Source organism: Neolamprologus brichardi, chromosome 10 (genome assembly GCF_056152115.1).
Source record: "Neolamprologus brichardi isolate AB-2024 chromosome 10, ASM5615211v1, whole genome shotgun sequence".
NCBI lineage: Eukaryota > Metazoa > Chordata > Actinopteri > Cichliformes > Cichlidae > Neolamprologus > Neolamprologus brichardi.
In genome coordinates this window covers 11,127,798-11,146,359 of record NC_142113.1, presented here as the reverse complement: position 1 = coordinate 11,146,359, position 18,562 = coordinate 11,127,798, and the positions used below count along the sequence as shown (strand labels likewise).

Here is an 18,562-nt window from a genome sequence, read left to right as displayed (position 1 = left end):
TACATAAAATTGATAATAATTATTCCCCCAGATGCTTGAGATGTAAGGTGACAGATGGCAATCACCTACACATGCTGTGGAATTGCCCAGTGATAGAAGAATTTTGGAGACGGGCCATTCAAATAATCTCAAGGGTAATGGGAATCCAAATTGTACTGGACCCAAAACTATGGATTCTAGGTGACAGAGGTTCTATTAATGTGAATTACCATAGGTGATGCCCCAATACCTAAGTTGGATTATGTTCAGGAGTCTTGGTCTGAATTCCATTCTTTCTCAACTATTCGATTCTTTATTTGTGTGCCTTGGGTTTTCTTTATTTTTAGGTCCTAGACTGCCCTGACATACTTCTGTAACACTGTAACACTGTTTAATTCAATTTACTTTACAGTCTACTTCAAACTGTTCAGCCCTTGAGGTCAAAAAGCAGCTCCAAACCAAGTTGCTCCCTTCACCTTGCCTCACAGTTGGGGCTAGTTCTTGATGTCGGTGCGCAAAGGCTACGTTCACACTGCAGGCGAAAGCGCATCAAATCCGACTTTTTTGACCCTATGCGACCCATATCCGATCATGGTATGACAGTGTGAACGGCACAAATCCGATATTTTCAAATCCGATCTGGGTCACTTTCGTATGTGGTACTGAATCCGATACATATCCGATGTTTTAGAAAGCGACTACTGTTTGAACGGTCATGTCACATTAAATCCGTCTTTTACGTCACTGACACAAGACAGACGCCAATTATCAGCGCCAGAGAAGCGCCAGAGAAGCGCCCGCGAAGACATCGCGAACGCTTCCTGGCCATCCAGCGTAGATGTCAGTGAAACTGCTGGGAAGACAACGTGAACATTTTATTTGTACTGTATAATCTGCAGATTCTGACAGAAATCTGCAACTATCCTTTGAAGCACCGCTCCTCTCTAAAACAGCAATAAGGATCATTATTAGGTTATCTACATTATTATGTAAATAACAAAATAACTTAAAGTAAAAATTGGGAAACGTAAAGTCCGAAGTCTTTATATTAAGGGCCATCAGTCAAATAATACTGTTTGCTCTGGGTCTAAACAGAGGGCGTTGTGTGTGACGTCTTCTTTTGCGCATGCAGGCCGCTTTGAGCGTTCACACTAGAGCGCGTTTGCTGTCGCATTTTATCTGTAGTGTGAACGAGCAGACAAAAAAAAAATCGGATTTGATCAAAACATCGGAATTGAGCATTAAGACCTGCAGTGTGAACGTAGCCAAAGTCTCCTTTTTTCCCTACTCCAAAAAACAAAACGATAGCAGTGAATGTATTTGATGAGGGCCACTTAGGAGAACTCTTTTGTCTGATCTTTTCCGAAAGGCTCTTAAGGCAAAATTGAGAAAATAGAGAAGATACTTCTAAACTGACAAAGCTTGTCTTGCAATTTGGACACAAACCCAAATCTCCTTTTTAAAATTCTTGCATGCGACGCACCAACAATCGACACCAACAAGCAAAAATATATTCTTTAGGTTTGTAATAGCAATTGACTGATTCTACTGTAAACAAATATTTTAGCGAGTTGTAGAGATTTCTGCAGGTGTTTATTCTTTCTATTCTTTCTGTTACGCTTTTAAAATTACACAGTGTGCTCTTGGTGTGCTCTTAGTAGGACGCCCACACCTATGGAGAGTAGCTCTACTGAATTTCATCCATTTGTTGACAGCTTTTCTTATTGTGGATAAAGAAACACCAAAGTCTTTAAAAATGCTTTTGGAGGATTTCCAGCTTCTTCTAAGGTGCGATAAGAGCGTTCGTGATTGAAGCATGGCTGCACGAGTCATTCTTTCTCAAGAAAAACAGACTCAGCAACTGGGTTTTGCATGGCTGAATTCGCAGGGCAGGGCACCTCTAAAGCTTCTTCTTCTAATCTCATCTCCTTAATCTGAATGCCTGACTTTAAATAGCTTTAGCACAAAGGTTCACCTATTTTTCCCAACCTGCCTTTTGAATCATTACAATTTGTTCAGAAAACGCTACGTCCAGATGAACAGAATCAACTTTTGGAAATTTGTTCAGTGAAAATGTGAAAAGTTCAAAATGTTTCTTGCAACTGTAAGTACAGAATTCATTACTGATCAAAACAAACCTAAGACTGCTTTTCTTTTAAATTACTCACCTAAGCCTCAACAATAACCTGCCTGTGCTCCATAAGTTATATTCATGGTATTTATGGTGTTTTTCAGTCTTAAATTCACCCCAACACATAATACTGTGAGTCTGTCTATTATGTGGGTTAAAATCAAAAGACGCTTGATGTCCACTCAGTGTTTAAATCATCAGTGTGGAAGAAAAAAAATGACACATTGTCCAAATAATACTCAGAAAAGCAGTGTGTATAAATTTCTTCTGCGCTTAACGGGGATGGCCTGACTTATTTACGAGAGCTGGCTTCATTTATTCTGCGCCTTTATTTTCTTATCATAATAGAGAATTTCTTTTATGACACTAGTGATTTGAAATGACATGGGCTCATAAGGTTCTTTTGCATCACCACAAAAACGGAACAGGAATGAAGACAAATGTGTCAAAAAACGTTCGATTTCACAGTATTTTTGCATTTTGCATCTCCTTGCATCAGCAGGTGATCTCAAAAGACACTCTTTGTATACATGTGTAACCTTGCAGAGGTTTTGCAGTTTAATGCACCAACCACACAAAACTGCAGCTTACTGGTGCACAGAGTAAGAGCACAGACAGCTGTTCCCCATCAGCAAAGACTTCATTTTCTTCTGTGCTGGAAACAGTCCCCTCTGAGTTTCCGTTTGCTGATCCAAAACGAGCCTGGTTAGCACACCAGACACTGAAATAAGGCACGACTCTTTGCTAAAGATGTACACTTATGGAACTGAAATTGTAACCAGTAATAATTCTATTTTCTACATAATTATTTGACTACAATAGTCAGTAATAATACTGTTTATACAGCCTTCAGAATCCCTTTAAGCACATGCTTATTGTAAACTGCATGGTTTAATACTTAATATATACTACTTTAATTAATGATTAGACCTTATCTCTTGAACAAGCATGCATAGGCTATATAAACAACTTCGCATACTGTGCGCTAATTAATGGTTGCCCAAGGGTTTTGGCTATCTGGGAGAAGAACTCAGGCCATGCAGTAAAACTGTGGCTGCCAGTCTAAGTGGGGCACAGGATGGAGAAAAAAGTCTTCAAGACATTGTGTGCATGAGAGGATAACCTAAACGGCTCTGTGGCAGCCTTCATCCTCTCCTTCATCGTCCTCCCTTGGGTTCTGCAGTGAAGTCACGTCATCTTCCTGAATTCAGCAAAGTTTAAAATGTAGCTCCATAGGCTCAGCTGTGAACACGCAACATTTAAAAAAAATTGCCAGAAAATGTGATGAGGCTTAGATAAAGACTGCTGTAGTAATTATCAAAGACAGATTATTAGTTTGTTGTTTTACCGCCACAGGTTTATATTCTACGTGTTCTGCAGGTGTGCAACACGACAGAGAACAGAGTTTAACACTCCACTCAGGTTTCAAATGATCTTCATTATTTGCAACAATGCTTCACTTTATCAAGGATTGTTATTGACTGAAATTCTATTATCACAACAGTGACATTCATTTAATTTTCTGAATGTCTTTTTTATCCCTTACTCCACATCCAATTTACTTTATGATTTCAGACCTGGCTGGAGTGATATTATGGGGCTCAAGCCCATCTGTAGACAAAGAAGTGATTCATGTCCTTAGTTAAAATTCAATTCATTGTTTTATTGTTTGTCATGAATGTCTTTGGTGGCAGATATTGAAAGTAATAGTTCATTGTTACGACTGCTTAGACAGATTAGAGGCTGCAGAGGGATGTAACATTCATAAAAGCCCTTGGATTAACAGTATATAAACACATGGTTTCCAGAATGCGCAGGCCCATTAATTCTGCTGTAAAAATGTCCAAACATCAATTTTACAAGAACATGTCTAACTATATTTATCCACAGTTTTTAACACAGCACAAACTAGAAATGTACAATGACGTGAAAATGATTTTGTCCCCTGTTAATTTCTTAGATTTGTTCATATTTCTTATACATTAATGTTTCAAAATGCAGTCTTCAAATGATGATTTCATTTATAAAGGAGGAAGAAGTCCTTCGAAATCTACCTGAAAAAGTAATTGCCAAAAGTAACTGTAACTGTGATTAGTAAATTTGCTTTTGGAAAGCTGAGTTCAGTTTCAGCAGCCACACCCAGGTTTGATTACTGCTACACATGTTGAATCAAGAAATCCCTTAAACAGCCTCACTAAGTGAAGCTGGCTTAAAGATCTCAAAAAGAAACACATCGTACCACGGCCTAAAGGAACTCAGGAACAGATGGGAAACAAAGACATCATCTGTGGTTATAAAGCCATTTCTAAGGTCATGGGACCTCAGCAGACCACAGTAAGAGCCATTATCACAAATGGAGAACTTAAAACAGTGGTGAACCTTTGCAGGAGTGGCTGGCCTACCAAAATTAATCTAAGAGCACATTCACGACCCATCAGGAGGTCAGAAAAGAACCCAGAACAACAACTAAAGGACTGCATCCGAACACCAAATAAAGGACTTGGATGCATGTAAATAAAAGCTCAAAAATGGAGATCTCTTCTCTCTGGGCTTGTCTATGAGGGACATCATATACACTATATAAACGCAACGTCATACTGAAATCACACACATACTGTGACTCTTTCCACAGCTGTTAGGCTAGAGTAAAAAAACTACCCTTTATTTATGCCTTCATGTATATGTAACTATTACCTACAACTGAAACTAAATTCATAAAATTCTAAATACATATTCTCAAAACAAATGATGCTGAAAACATACAAGCTATTATTACCGCTCACTGCATGACACACATGTTCAGTTTGTTGCTTCATGTTTCGATCTTCTACATTTGCTGTTGCACTCAAACAAACAGATTAGGTCATGCACCTACATAAAACAGTTTCAGTTTCCCTTATACAGTATATGCGCTCTCTTTACGATGCAGAACAACTGCTATCTTAAAATTAAAACTGTCATTAATAATGCAGCTAATAAGCAGCGGGGCAATTTACGGAAAGATATTATCATGCATTAAAAATGAATGCATTCAAAAATTGGCAAAGCTGCTATTGAATGCAGTCTGAAAACACTGAGAAGATGAGAAACAAGAAGCCCGATGACTGAGGTACAGCAGTCACGCAGTCACATGAATGCACGCACACACGTGAAGCAGGCGTGTGGCACTTTCAAGGCTTTCATCGTGCTTTTGTGAGATTCACCCTCCCTCTCCATTGCCACCGTACAGAGAGAAGATCAAACCCTTTCCTCAGGGGAATCACTGATCTCTATGTTACCTTAGAGCACTGATCATTACAGGAGGAGTAAACAAATGAGTGGAAGCAAAAATACAACTCGGGCTGGTGTTCAAACATGCAGTCGCATTAACAGTGTTCCAACCTGTGACTATCTTCCTGCACTATATCTGCGATGGAGCTGAGGTGAAGCCGTTTCAATAAGAGTGTCTTAATATTGACTGAAGTAGTTAAGCACCAAGATAAGCCAAGATCCACATCTACTTTAAGTCTTTATACTGGCAGCTGTGCTTGCGAGAATTGGCAATTATTTTAAACCGTCTTTGATGCTTCTTGGCAGTTTGTCACCTAAATTTTTCCAAGACCCGAAGTAGCAACTAAAGAGATGCCTCAGTGTTGCTGCTGGTGGCATTTAGGACAAGCCTTCACAATTTCCTTGTCAGATTAAATAGCTAAGACTGCATCACAATGCAAACTGCAATGAACAAACCGTTTGATAAGTAGCAAGAAATCAAGCTCAGGTCAAAGTGGCCATGCTGTACTGACAATCACCTGATATCAAGAATAGCATAATAATAATTTAATTTTTATTAGAATAATTTTCTTTGTTCCTTATGATTGAGTATAAAAAGTACCCAAAAACTGCTTTGTAACCTTTTGACTTGTTTAGGATGCATCCCACCTTTTCTCCAGTGACACTTGGGATAGTCTCCAGCTGGTTCAGAACATCTCCAAAACTGACCACTGCAGCTCTTGTGGGATGTTCCCAGTCTGCAGTGGTCAGTATCTATCAAACGTGGTCCAAGGTAGGAATAGCGACAGGGTCACAGGAGACCAAGACTCACCGATGCACATGTGGAGCAAAGACTGGTCCGTGTGCTCCAGTCCAATAAATGTGCTACACTACCTCAAATTGCTGAAGACCTACAAAAACTGCTGGTCTGATAGAAAGATGTTGGAATACAGTTTGTTGCCTGCAGAAGAGACTGCAGACCAAACAGGGTGCCTATATGACCTCTGTCCAGTGACGAAAACGCCAACAATAGGCACGAGCATCAGAAGTGACCCCCGGAGAAATGGAAGAACATCATGTGGATCGCCAGCTGCGTCGCTTACCTGGGGAACACCTTGCACTAACATTGCCACAAAGCAAAAATGGCTCAGGGATTGTCTGAGGAGCACAACAATGAGTCTGAGGTGTTGACTTGGCCTCCAAATTCCTCAGATCTCAATCCTATTAAGCATCTACGGGACGAGCTAGACAATCAAGATGCCCCACCTTGAAACTTACAGGACTTAAAGGATCTGTTACTAGCATCTTTGTGCCAGATACCACAGCACACCTCCGGTGGTCTAGTAGAGTTTATGCTTCGACTTCTCAGGGCAGCAAAAGGCGGACCAAAAACAATATTAGGCAGGTGGTCATATATGCCAGCGGTCCCCAACCTTTTTTGCGCCACGGACCGGTTTATGCCCGACAATATTTTCATGGACCGGCCTTTAAGGTGTCGTGGATAAATACAACAAAATAAAACTAGTACAGGTACCGAAAAAAATAAAATTTATTCATAACACACGTGAAAAGACCAAGGAAAACCAAGTAAACGATAAAAACGATAACAAAATAACGCTGAAAACCGATAAAAACCCAAAAAACTATACATTTCACACCTGAGCCTCAACTCTCGCGGCCTGGTACCAAATGACTCACGGACCGGTACCGGTCCAAGGCCCGGGGACCGCTGATATATGCCTAATCGATGTATGCTTACAGTCTCTGTTATAAGCCAGTGGCTATCATTGTTAAATAAAGCATCATGTATACCTTTGGATGACAAATATTACAGTGGGGCTTTTTTCTAACATGGAAACACAATCCTGATGGTCTCTTAAAGAAGAAAGATACGGGATCTGAACATGTTTCCATGCCCACCTATCACATAATCTTATCAGGACAACTGAACCAGAATTCAAGAGCACTCTCATTATTTCACATGAATTCACCTAAAACTGGGTTACTTGAGCAGCCACATTAGGAGGTGAATTGTAAATGTAGCCATTTGAATTGAGCATGGTTCATGCAAATCAGCTGAAATGCTACTTTTAATCATTTCAACACATGTCATGCTTGAGGCCATGCCAAGACCCAGTGTCAAATTATACCAATCTTGTGCTTAAGAAATACTGGTCAAACAGAAAGCTGCAGTCTGCCATGTAAGATTTTGTTTTATTCTTCACACACATCACATTCGGTTTCCAGGCTCTGTCTCTCTCTTTCATTCCCTTCTGCGCTGTGTTTTTGTTAAAAATAATCCTGGCTCGTTAGCCATTAAAGATTTTATGTTCCCATAAAAGCTACTCGATGCCCTCTGGTACCAGAGGTATCATTTCCTTGTCTTCTAACGTCTGTCTGAAAATTGCATTGCTAATTTCCTGACATATATTACCACCTATTCGAGTCACTTCCACTCATACTCATCACTGCATATGTGTCATCTTTAAGGCTTCAAATGTCCGGGGTGAATAAATCTTTTGAAAATATGTAGACATTTCTGTGCCCTTAGGCTCAGTCATAACACGGTTTCACCACAAGTAGTCTTTGTAATTTGTGGCTGAAAAAGGGGAGTATTTTCTAGTTAAAAAGATGGAAATACAGAATATTGACTATTTCTAATGACTACGTTTAAAAAAAAAAAAAGATGATGACCTAATTATTTTTATTAGTCAGCCCATAAACTCCATAATCTATCTGTTAATTCATTTAGAAAGCATATGAGACAGCACTCTTATTAAGTGTCCTTAAATCCTTTCCAATAAAAAAGGCAAACCGGCACTAAAAGGCTGGCTCCTATTCACTGTATACAATTCTGCACCAGATTTACCAATACCTGTCATGTAAATGAGGGCTCCAGCCGTCCCTGGGGCTCGGATTGGGCTTAAAAAAGAGAAAACGAAGGAGGGGGAATAAAGACATGGTGCTTTTGTTGGCAAATTAAAAATAGCTCGCCTAAAGTGACAGTAGACCTAAACCACTTTCCATTTCCTGCTCTTCTAACATTTGTTTTCAATTCTGCTGTCAGTCTATTTTTTTCCTGGGGATAAAAGCATATGTTATGAATAATGTAATCACATTTTACAGAATTAAAGGCTGTAAATGCCTTTGACGCAAAGGAGGTGGATTATCTGACTGGGCAACTATGCTGAGTGATAATAGGTGGTAAAATAAAAAGTGTCAGGGCCTAGTTTCCTACAAGCGAAATGTCACTCTGAGACAAATTTGTTTATTGTTCGTAGTTACACTGCCAGTTGGAACATAAAAGAAAGTGAAATTCAAACTGAAGGTATTATACAGGCCATTTCACGGTGTGCAAAATACTACCGCTGCAGCTACTGCACAGCCGGGACGACGAGGAACATTTAATAAAAACAGGAAATCTAATCAGCCAATAAAGACCAATCACTCCAGTAATTGTTGAATTCAGTGCACAGCTCTATAGCTATCTAATCCATGTGGCTGTTAACTAAAAATAGCCCCAAATCCTGTCATATTTGCTTTGATGCAATGATTATGCACTGTGCATCTACCAGCAGTCTATTATTTACAACATACATCAAAGAGGACTCATTGCTTTAAAGTTGAGGGAATAACTAGTGTTCAGGACAGAAGGACACATTGATATCGTGAGGTTTGTCTAAAATCATATTAAAGCACAGAGAATTAAAAGCGTACATCCATGCGGAGCTACTCCCAGCTGCAAAACCGAGTGACATGTTAGGAATTGAAAATAGCTTCATTCAGTGTAGTTAATACAGAGAAACCCACAGATTTAGAGTCGTAAGAAAGCACAAGTACTGAAACTGAATACGTTTCTTTCTCTTGAAACAGATCATTGACTAAATAAAACAGTCCTAAAGTAATGAAACAAAACAATCATGTCATTGGTAATGAATAGTAACAACATGAATACAAACACGAACAATAATTAGAAAAGATCAAGAAAAAACAGATTGATTGGTTTGCTGAAATAACTCCCTACAGTCAGACCAGGGAAACCATTAACTGGTTATCAACTGCTGATATCACCAAGTGCAATGAACTCACGATCTTGTTGCCTTTGACTGAGCTATTAAGAAAATAAATGAACAGCTAAAATAGCTTAAAGTAAACAACAGGTGTTTAAGTAGCTTAATGTAGCCTCCTGGATAAGGAATTCAAATAGCGAATGCTAGTAGAAAGTTGCACCTGCCGGTGACTGATGCCCTCAGGGGTCGGTGCATTGTTGGTTCTTGGTGTCCGGGGCTGGGCGCTCAGGTCATGTGCCAGCTCACTCCCGGTGGCTACTTGGCGGGGCCTGGCGCCTGCTGCTCAGTCAGGCCTCTTCCGGGGCGCGGAGGGCCCTCGGGCCTCTGGCCTCTGTGCCTGCGGCTCGGTTCACTCTGGCACAGCTGGCTGCCGGCGGAGCCGGCGGGCACGCCGGTGCAGCCCCCTCTAGTTTCTGCCCGGTGGCTACTGGGTGACCCCTCGTCTGGGTATCCTCAGCCCTTCCCATGAAGGTGGCACGGATGCCCCTCCGGTGGTCCTCCTTGGGCTCTTGCACTCTGGGACCTCTGGATGTCTGGGGCCTGGATCTCCCCCATGCCTGCTTCATGCCCTGGGGGACGGGGCTATGGCTCTCTACATCCTCTTGCAGACCATTACATGGGGAAACCATTTGAATACAAGCGCGCCGATCCACACAGGTGTGCACACAGGTGTTCACTGTTTGTAGACTTAAATCACACCTTTCTTGGCTGCTACTTCAAAGCACATTGTGCGCTGTCTGTCCTGCGTGCTGCACAACAACATTCAATATTTAGTATTTACTGCTGTTTACACTTAGCTAGATTAATGCGATGGTGTTGTGTATAGTATGTTGCTTTGTTTTGTTTTTTTGTTTTTTTTGCTTGTTTTCTATTCTTTTTCTCTCAACAGGTGATCCCGGAGATATTTTTTTTCCCCCCCTTTCTCACTGTCCCTCTCCCCTTCTGTTTTTCTTTTCCTTCCTCTTTCTTTCTCTCTTTCCTATCCCTCACTCATGTCTGTCCCGTCTGTAACAACTGAAAATAAAATAAAATAAATAATAAAAACAAAGGTCGATCAAATGGACCAATACGGCAATGCCATGATGATCCATTTGGCAAAATAAATCCATTGGGTATCCTTGTTGGTCTTCAGACAACAATTCTGACGGCTAAAGAACCAAATGGGACAGGCAGAAAAAAAAAAAAAAAAAAAAAAAAAAAAAAGTTGGAAAGTTAGCAAAAATAACTTGATAAATAGTTCAAAGCGTTAGCTTAAATAAGAGCTGAAACAGCGTGGTCGTTTGAAATATTAATGGTAAAATTTTCAAACATTTATGCTCTTTTGGCAGCTAAAATACTAAATAACGATTAACTGTATTTGCAAAATATAATGAATGGTTGAAAAAGTACAGTGAACAGTGAAAAATGGGTTTTGGTTATTTTTTGCTATTAATAACGGTAAAGTGGCTTGAGATTATGAATCCAGCTAAATGCAAAATGGGAAACTTTATTAGATATTGTGAAATATGGCTGAAATTTGAAACTGGAAAAACAAAAATAAAAACCATAAAATGCTTGAGAGTAAACTTTGCTGTGCAACAGTGTTGGTCAAGTTACTTGAAAAAAGTAATCAGTAACTATTTACTGATTACTTCCCCAAAAAAGTAATCCCGTTACTCTACTGATTACTTATTTTCAAAAGTAATTAATTACTTAGTTACTTTTTAAAAACACGATTTACAACCTGAATAGGTGATAAAGCGATAGATCTGTCAGCCCAATTCTACTTTTTCTGCATAATCCATCATACAAAATGTAATCAAATGGAAAAGTCTCTTTTTTTTTAACTTGTTTTATTAGTTTTAATCTTTTAACTTTATGCATCAAGCAAAAATTAAATTATATGCACCATTCTCTGACTTGAAGAAATTTGTTTAATATTTAAACCTATTTTCTGCCCATTTCAGCACATAAAATAATTTTTTTTGTGTGTTTACACTCACTTTTTCAAATAGATGCAAGTAAAACACAGCAGAAAATAACTAATAAAGTCAAAGACTAGCGGTCCTTTTGCTCTATTTTCACCTGTACAGCAGGAGCGGGATAGGCGAACGTCACACTCGCTTACGTCACTGTCATGAGACATTCTCGCAAAAAAATCACGGTTTTAGTAACGCAGTAACGCAGCGTTCCTACGGGAAAGTAACGGTAATCTAATTACCGTTTTTGGAATAGTAATCCCTTACTTTACTTGTTACTTGAAAAAAGTAATCAGTTTACAGTAACGCGTTACCCATCTCTGCTGTGCAATCAGAATCAGAATACTTTATTAATTCCTAGGAAATTATGTATTATGTGTATTAATGATATGTGGTCCAGTTCATAATAACCTATTTGGAACGTGGAGTGAGTTCATCTGTCTGTGGCCATGTCTGACAAATAAAAAAGTCTGGGAACCACCATTGTAAATGATTCCTTCTACAAAGCAGACAGGTGGAGCTCTAATAAGGGAAGAAGCACGATTTCTCTCTCTGCTTTGGGACTGTGTGTGATATAATGATCATCAGACTGTTCTCAACCAAATGATCAATGCATTGGGCTGCAAGGCAAAACAGTTTCTACTGGGACCCATCACGATTATGTTACGCCAGAGATAATTTGTCAAGATTTGGGTTTCTTCCTCACAGACATGTAATGAGAGTAAAATGAATCCATTACGAACACAGCGCCACATGACAATAAGCCTATGTTGCTGTTTTTAGGGAGGAGAGAGAACGATATATTTCATTCAGTTATTTCCATCTCACCGTGCTAAGGCTTGGCTGACTCATTTGCAGAATTGTTCACAAGTGCTGAAATGAATGATAAAATTATGGCGTGAAACAGCTAAAGTGTCCTGATGGTCCAGTTTAATGAAAGCTAAACATATTCAATCTTGTCTGAATATAAAGCAAAGTGACTTCGAAGAGGTTTTATTAGTGCTGAACTTGGCAGGAATCGAAGTCTCTCACTTCCTGCTTTTCCCGAGATCTACTTAAGGAAACATCCTCTCCTGACTGAATGTTAACAGGGCCAGAAAAATGTATGACATCAGTGGCTTATTAGCATAAAGGACATAATAAAAAATATATAACAGATGGAGTTATTTTTATAGAGACGGATTTGGACTTTTCATGCCGAGCGCACACATTTACATGACAGCAGAGAGGAAAAAACAGAAATCTGGCTTCCAAAAAAATGAGACCAAAGTGGTTGAAAGCAAAACACTGTCACAGCCCTTAAACCTTTGTCATTTGATGTTCAGCGAGTACTCGAAACTTTTTCGGAAATAAAATGTACACTGTGTGGTGACAGTACGTGCGCGTGACATCAAATGAGACTTGATATTCCACAAGGCAAAGCTTTCATGGGATTTAGCTTCTCTCGAGGAAACAAGTGATAAAACAGTGAGAGAAAGTGCAAATTCCTCTACATACTTGCAGCTACCGCACTGTTCAAATGCACCAGTGAGCCATATAAGGCCGCTCCCCGGCCAGTTTGATCAATTACGACCCATTTTTACTTCCCCTTTCACATGTAAGAGTGAGAGAGCAGAATACATTAACAGCCAGATTGATCCAACGGTCCCTTCGGTCTGAATAAAGCCGATTTGGCTAACACCTTGATTCAATATTTCTATACGCCATCAAAAGTTCTCACCTGTCAAGCTACAAATGGGAACGATCTGCAGCATAATGCTTAGCCAGTTGAGCACATTTGCACACATGGAGCACAGCTTCTCTATAAATACTGCTGAGTCGACTATATTTGAGATCCATTTATTAAATCTGCAAAGCATACAATAAAGAAATGGCTGGAATTTGATTCCAACGGAGCTCAACAAAATGCATTCCCACTCTAACCCAGAAAAGTGAAGAAAGCTAATATCTCATAGAGAGCATCCCATTATTCACTAAATTTTTTCCAGTCACTATCAATTATTTGTAAAAGTAATTCCTATTAAAAGAGTGGAGCTGAGAAAATAAATGCTGAAATCAAACATGATTATAAGGATACTGTAATGGGGCAATTTTGCCTGCAATAACATTCATTACTCTGCTGGGAGGAAGAGATTTCATCAGATAAATAGAATAATCATGTAAATCAGTGTGACTTTTACAATTATAACTAAACTAGTGCGGCTCTGCACACAAGTCAGCGCCACCACGGCTTGAAAAAACTGGAAAGCAGACGTTAAACCGGAGACAGGGTGGCTGCCTCGTAGGTGTAATCTGTCAGAGTTAATCAAGGACTCCTGGTGAAGAGCATTACCTTTGCTAGCACTGACCACCTGTGCACATGCGTTAACGCTGGCCTTGTTACACTGTGTGCAGCTCAAAGCCTGAACAATCCAGAATGAAGACCTCGAGTCTTGACATTTCCATTCTGCACCTTTGATAGAATCTCACTGATACGTCTGCTCTATCACAGATATATTTATCGCCGTATGTTCTCCAGAATCTGCTGTTTATGTTTTTTACTTTTTACAAAAGACAAAATATTTCTGTCCTCTATGGTATCGTTGAGGATGTAAATGCTTCGTGTGAATAATAGAAAAATATCAATCACAGAAAAAGTTAATCAGTCATCCATCCAGCCATTCATCTTCTTAACCACTTAGCCGATTCAGGGTTGCGGAGAGGCCTATCCCAGCTGTCAGCTGTTGAGAAGCAATCAAGTAATTTTCTGCTAATGCAGTTTTAACACCATCATAAAATAAATAGAAAAAAGTCTTCACAAAGCTTTTTGGGCTAACTAAACCAAGTCCCTGTTTGTCCAAGATCAGAGGTTGTTTAAGAGAAAAAATAACCTTAGATCACATAAAGAAATGAAATTTCCATCTGGTGTCCTTTCAAAAATGCATGAAATGCTACATGTTTTGATCACTAGAAGACTGATTGTCAACTAATATTTCCTTGAGCATTAATTTATCAAGACGAAAAAAAGAAGATTTTGTCTGAGGCACAAATTTTAGATCTACGAACAGACATCGAAAGCACCACATTTGGATCATCTATAGTTCCTAATAAAAGCCACAAATTTTTTGCATGCTACTGGAAACGAAAACACGCGAGCTTTAAATGTGCTGCTCGTTGTAAATAAGAGATGTTTTTTTTCTCTGACCATTAGCACAAATATATTCTTAGCAGAAAATAGATGTCAAATGGAGTATTTTCACATGGCTTAAGCAGGCAAAATTCCTTCAAAGCTGAAAGCATTACATGGCCAGCAAAGCAGGTCCCCACATGGAGGGGAAATTAATATCCCAGTTCAGACTGTGACAAGTTCTGCATCTCCTCAATGGATTATGATTACAGCTGGAACAAAGTCTTTGCCCAGTAGGAGGCGAATCAAATTGGCTGACAATCAGAAGAAGTAGGCACCAGAAGGAAGGGATTGAGAAGATGAATAGTTTAAAGTATTGACTGTTTACAGAGTCCCCCCCCCCCCACTAATGGTAGATTTCTATTAGGCTGGAGACACTTTGATCATCTGATTTTTTTGTGTAAATGCTTTATTTTAAATGCTGCTTTTTCTTTTCCTTACATATTTCTTTTTTCTTTTTTTTTTGGCCTGTCCCGTTTGGTTCTTTTGCCATCTGAATTATTGTCTAAAGGCGAAGAAAGATGCCCAATAGATTTACTTTACCAAATTGACCATCCCAGCCTTGACCTAATTCCTTACATATTTCTAAATTTTAAAAAATGGTCCAGTCGCAAAAATGGAGGAACCAATTTCATCACGGTGGGAGTCCACATCTGAGACTGTGTATGTCTTCTACTCCAATTAAAACATCCTTGCAGAAGCCGTTATTGACGGTGCAGTAAGAAAAAAAAACACATCTCTTTAGATGTATGTGAAAGCCGGACTGATAGATTTGCCGTCATCTTACTCTGAAGCTATATTGATGCTGCTGCACAGAACTAAGGCTGAACACAGTGAGACATGTTTAGCCAATCAGTTAACAGTGACATTGCTATGGGAATACAAATGAGCGTTGCCTGGCAAAGCGTGCAATAGATACGCCATGTACTGGCTCGCCAGAGAGAAAGGACATGTGAATTCAGATATAATGAAATGGGGACGACGACGTATACGGTAGAAGATAAATTGCTCTGAGGCAACTCTGGGCTAATAACAATAAGCAATAAGGCTCAAAGTCTGGACCCAGTTTCGTTACTATAAATCCATTTGCATTTAAATTATCACGTGAGAAATCAGATTTAGGTGACGATGCACCCTGCTAACTGGCCCGGGGTGGGGGTAACCTGCATTATTCATGTCACAGCATGCTCCACTTGTTTGGATGGCAGTAATTGTTATATGATTAACCTGCTGACTGCTCGCTTGATACATTTTCTTAAGTACCTCGCCGATGTCTGATTGTTGGAGCAAACCAATCCTTTTATCGCGGTCCTTTGCCAATAACTTCAGGGGAAAATGAAATCGAAAAAACAAGTGAAAATCAAAAACAGTTAGCTTCAGATACATTGAGAGAGCGCTCGCTCACCTTATTACAGTCTAAAGTGTTGGATTTCACAGCAGCCTCAACACACTTGGTACCTGGAGGGGATGCTTTCAAGGCTTTCATCACTGAAACAAATTTCACAATGAATCCAAGTTCATTTTTCTTCTCCATAACCCATATTAAAAATTACCATGCCAACAGCTGTCATCAAAGATTAGAAGAAATCAGATTAATCTCATGGTCATGTTATGAACTCAGAATAATTATCTGTAAAAGGCTTTCGAGGAAAGAATATCCATTACTCAGCTATGAACAGTCAGTTGTTCACCGTCAGATGCCAAGTCACCGCTCCGTCGAATACGCTTCCCAAAAGAGCAATGGCTGCAAGCCAGAACACAATAAATCATGAACAAGGAATCACTCTGTACAGAGTAGCTCACAATCCTGTTAATTTTTATCTTTCACATCCAATAAAGTATACGGCTAACAAGACAATTTTAAGATGAGGCCAGGAGCAACAGCAGCTCAGCCACTCACACTTTCACACCGTCTAGTTTTGTTAATGAGCTGTACCATCCATACCGTATTGAAGTTTTCAGGCACTATGTAAAATGCTTTTTCCAAGTGCTACTTCAATACATTCTGAAACACTAATGAACCATTACTTTAATCTGCTGTCACATCACAGCGGATTTCATTTTGCCGAGCCAGGTGTGCTTTACTAATTGGTGAAGGGCTGAACGGCACCCACGGCCTGTTTGCCGCAAAAAGGTTAAAAGCCGAACACGGCAGAAATCATACGGTCACTATCACCGACACCTAAAACGAGTCACAATGTGCCACCTAGGAAACTTTTCTGCTTTATTTTTAATTATAACAATAAACGTGGATTGTCCAGTCTAATGGCTATAAAATAATGACACCGCCTGCATTTAGACTTGGCTTTAAGTCTTTTACACCAGCCTGTTTTCCATACCTGGGGAAATGAAGACTGAGATGCACAAACACGAAGAGGTAAATGCTTTTATTTTACTCTGTAGGCTTTGTTTGGTAGCTTAAATAGCGGCTAGTGGAACAACTGGTGTACCTGTGAAAAAGAACCTCATTATCTAAGGAGACAAAGAAGGTGAAGAGGGAAAGTGAAACAAGAGAGAGTCTTAGACAGGCTTACACTCACTAGAGAGAGGCCCTAGCCTGCAAAGGCTAAATGAAATTCAGACGGCATTAAGTTGACTAGTTATGTAAGGAAAGGTGCCTACTTATGAGCCTAATACGACTGGGTGTTTTAAAAGAGGACGTGACCTGGTCTTTTAGACAGCAATACTGACAAGTTGTCTGTTACCACTGCAGAATCATTTATTTGTTGGTCCATTAACCCAGTGCACCCTGACTTACAAGCCCCGGCTTGGACGGTCTTGGTCGTTGTGTCCTTGGGCAAGACACTTCACCCGTTGCCTATTGGTGGTGGTCAGAGGGCCCGGTGGCGCCAGTGTCCGGCAGCCTCGCCTCTGTCAGTGTGCCCCAGGGTGGCTGTTGCCATCACCAGTGTGTGAATGGGTGTGTGAATGGGTGAATGACTGGATGTGTAAAGCGCTTTGGGGTCCTTAGGGACTAGTAAAGCGCTATACAAATACAGGGCAGGACATTTACATCAAAGCTTTCTAGGACATAAAGTGAGTCTGGAAAATGCAACAGCATTAATATTTCAACATAAAAGACCATTCACAAGACTGGCAGATAGTCCCCCAAAGTCATCAGTTAAACAGGGTCTGAAGAAGCAGGGCACAGCGCAAATATCTGTCCAACTTCATTTTGTCCGTAGAGTTGTGTGGTTGTTTCCATGTTTTCAGGTGCATGAGTGCAAAAACACGACTCGGGCTGTTTATTCTCCAGTGGGTCTTCCATGTCATTGCCATCAATCAAATGCTCTGTATGTCACTTTGAATCACTATTGTAGGAAGGACGGTCCGTGCATTAACATGTCAGGGATTCTTCACTGCTAGCTGCAGGGTTTTCGGTGCGGCAGCGTCAGTTTGTCAGACAATTTGCCGCTCTGGACCAGACCAGAATATTTCAATAACTGTCCGATGGATTGACGTGAAATATTGGACAGGCATTTGTGTTCCCAGAGGAGCGAGGCTGACTTTACACATCTTCTGACATTTCCTCTACAGCAGCAGCAAGTCAAAAGAGCAAATTTTGTACGGACGATGAACTCTAATGACTTACAAATCCTAAAGCACAAACATGAGGTTGACATTTGTGATTTGGAGCTAAATGTCTATTGAACTGGTTGCCAAAAATTTTGAAAGCGTACATGCCCCGTCCTCAGGATCAAGTCCGAAAAACTGTGCTAAAGCTATGATGTAATAGAGCTGAATTATTATATTGAGTCATCAAATTTAGATGCCAAAGACAGATGGTCATGGTGAATCCAATATCGAGATAGACCTCAAGGTAAATACTGACTTCTGCAATGAAAAGAAGATCAATTTGGAACATACATAGCAAGGTTTACAAATTAAATCCCACTCTTCTTTGTTTTTTAAAATAATTTTTGAGAGCTAAGTCTTGTAACTTAAGAGTATCATCGATCATACTGAAAGGGAAAGTACTCACAGGCAGGGTTAGGATTCAGAGTAAGTA

At 39.9% G+C, this 18,562-nt stretch overlaps 1 protein-coding gene across 2 annotated transcripts in view; it reads right to left on the bottom strand.

Annotated features, from left to right (window-relative positions):
* Positions 1-18,562, bottom strand: part of gabra3 (gamma-aminobutyric acid type A receptor subunit alpha3) — a 114,182-nt gene that overhangs the window by 81,733 nt on the left and 13,887 nt on the right. The gene's annotated exons all lie outside the window — the stretch shown is intronic.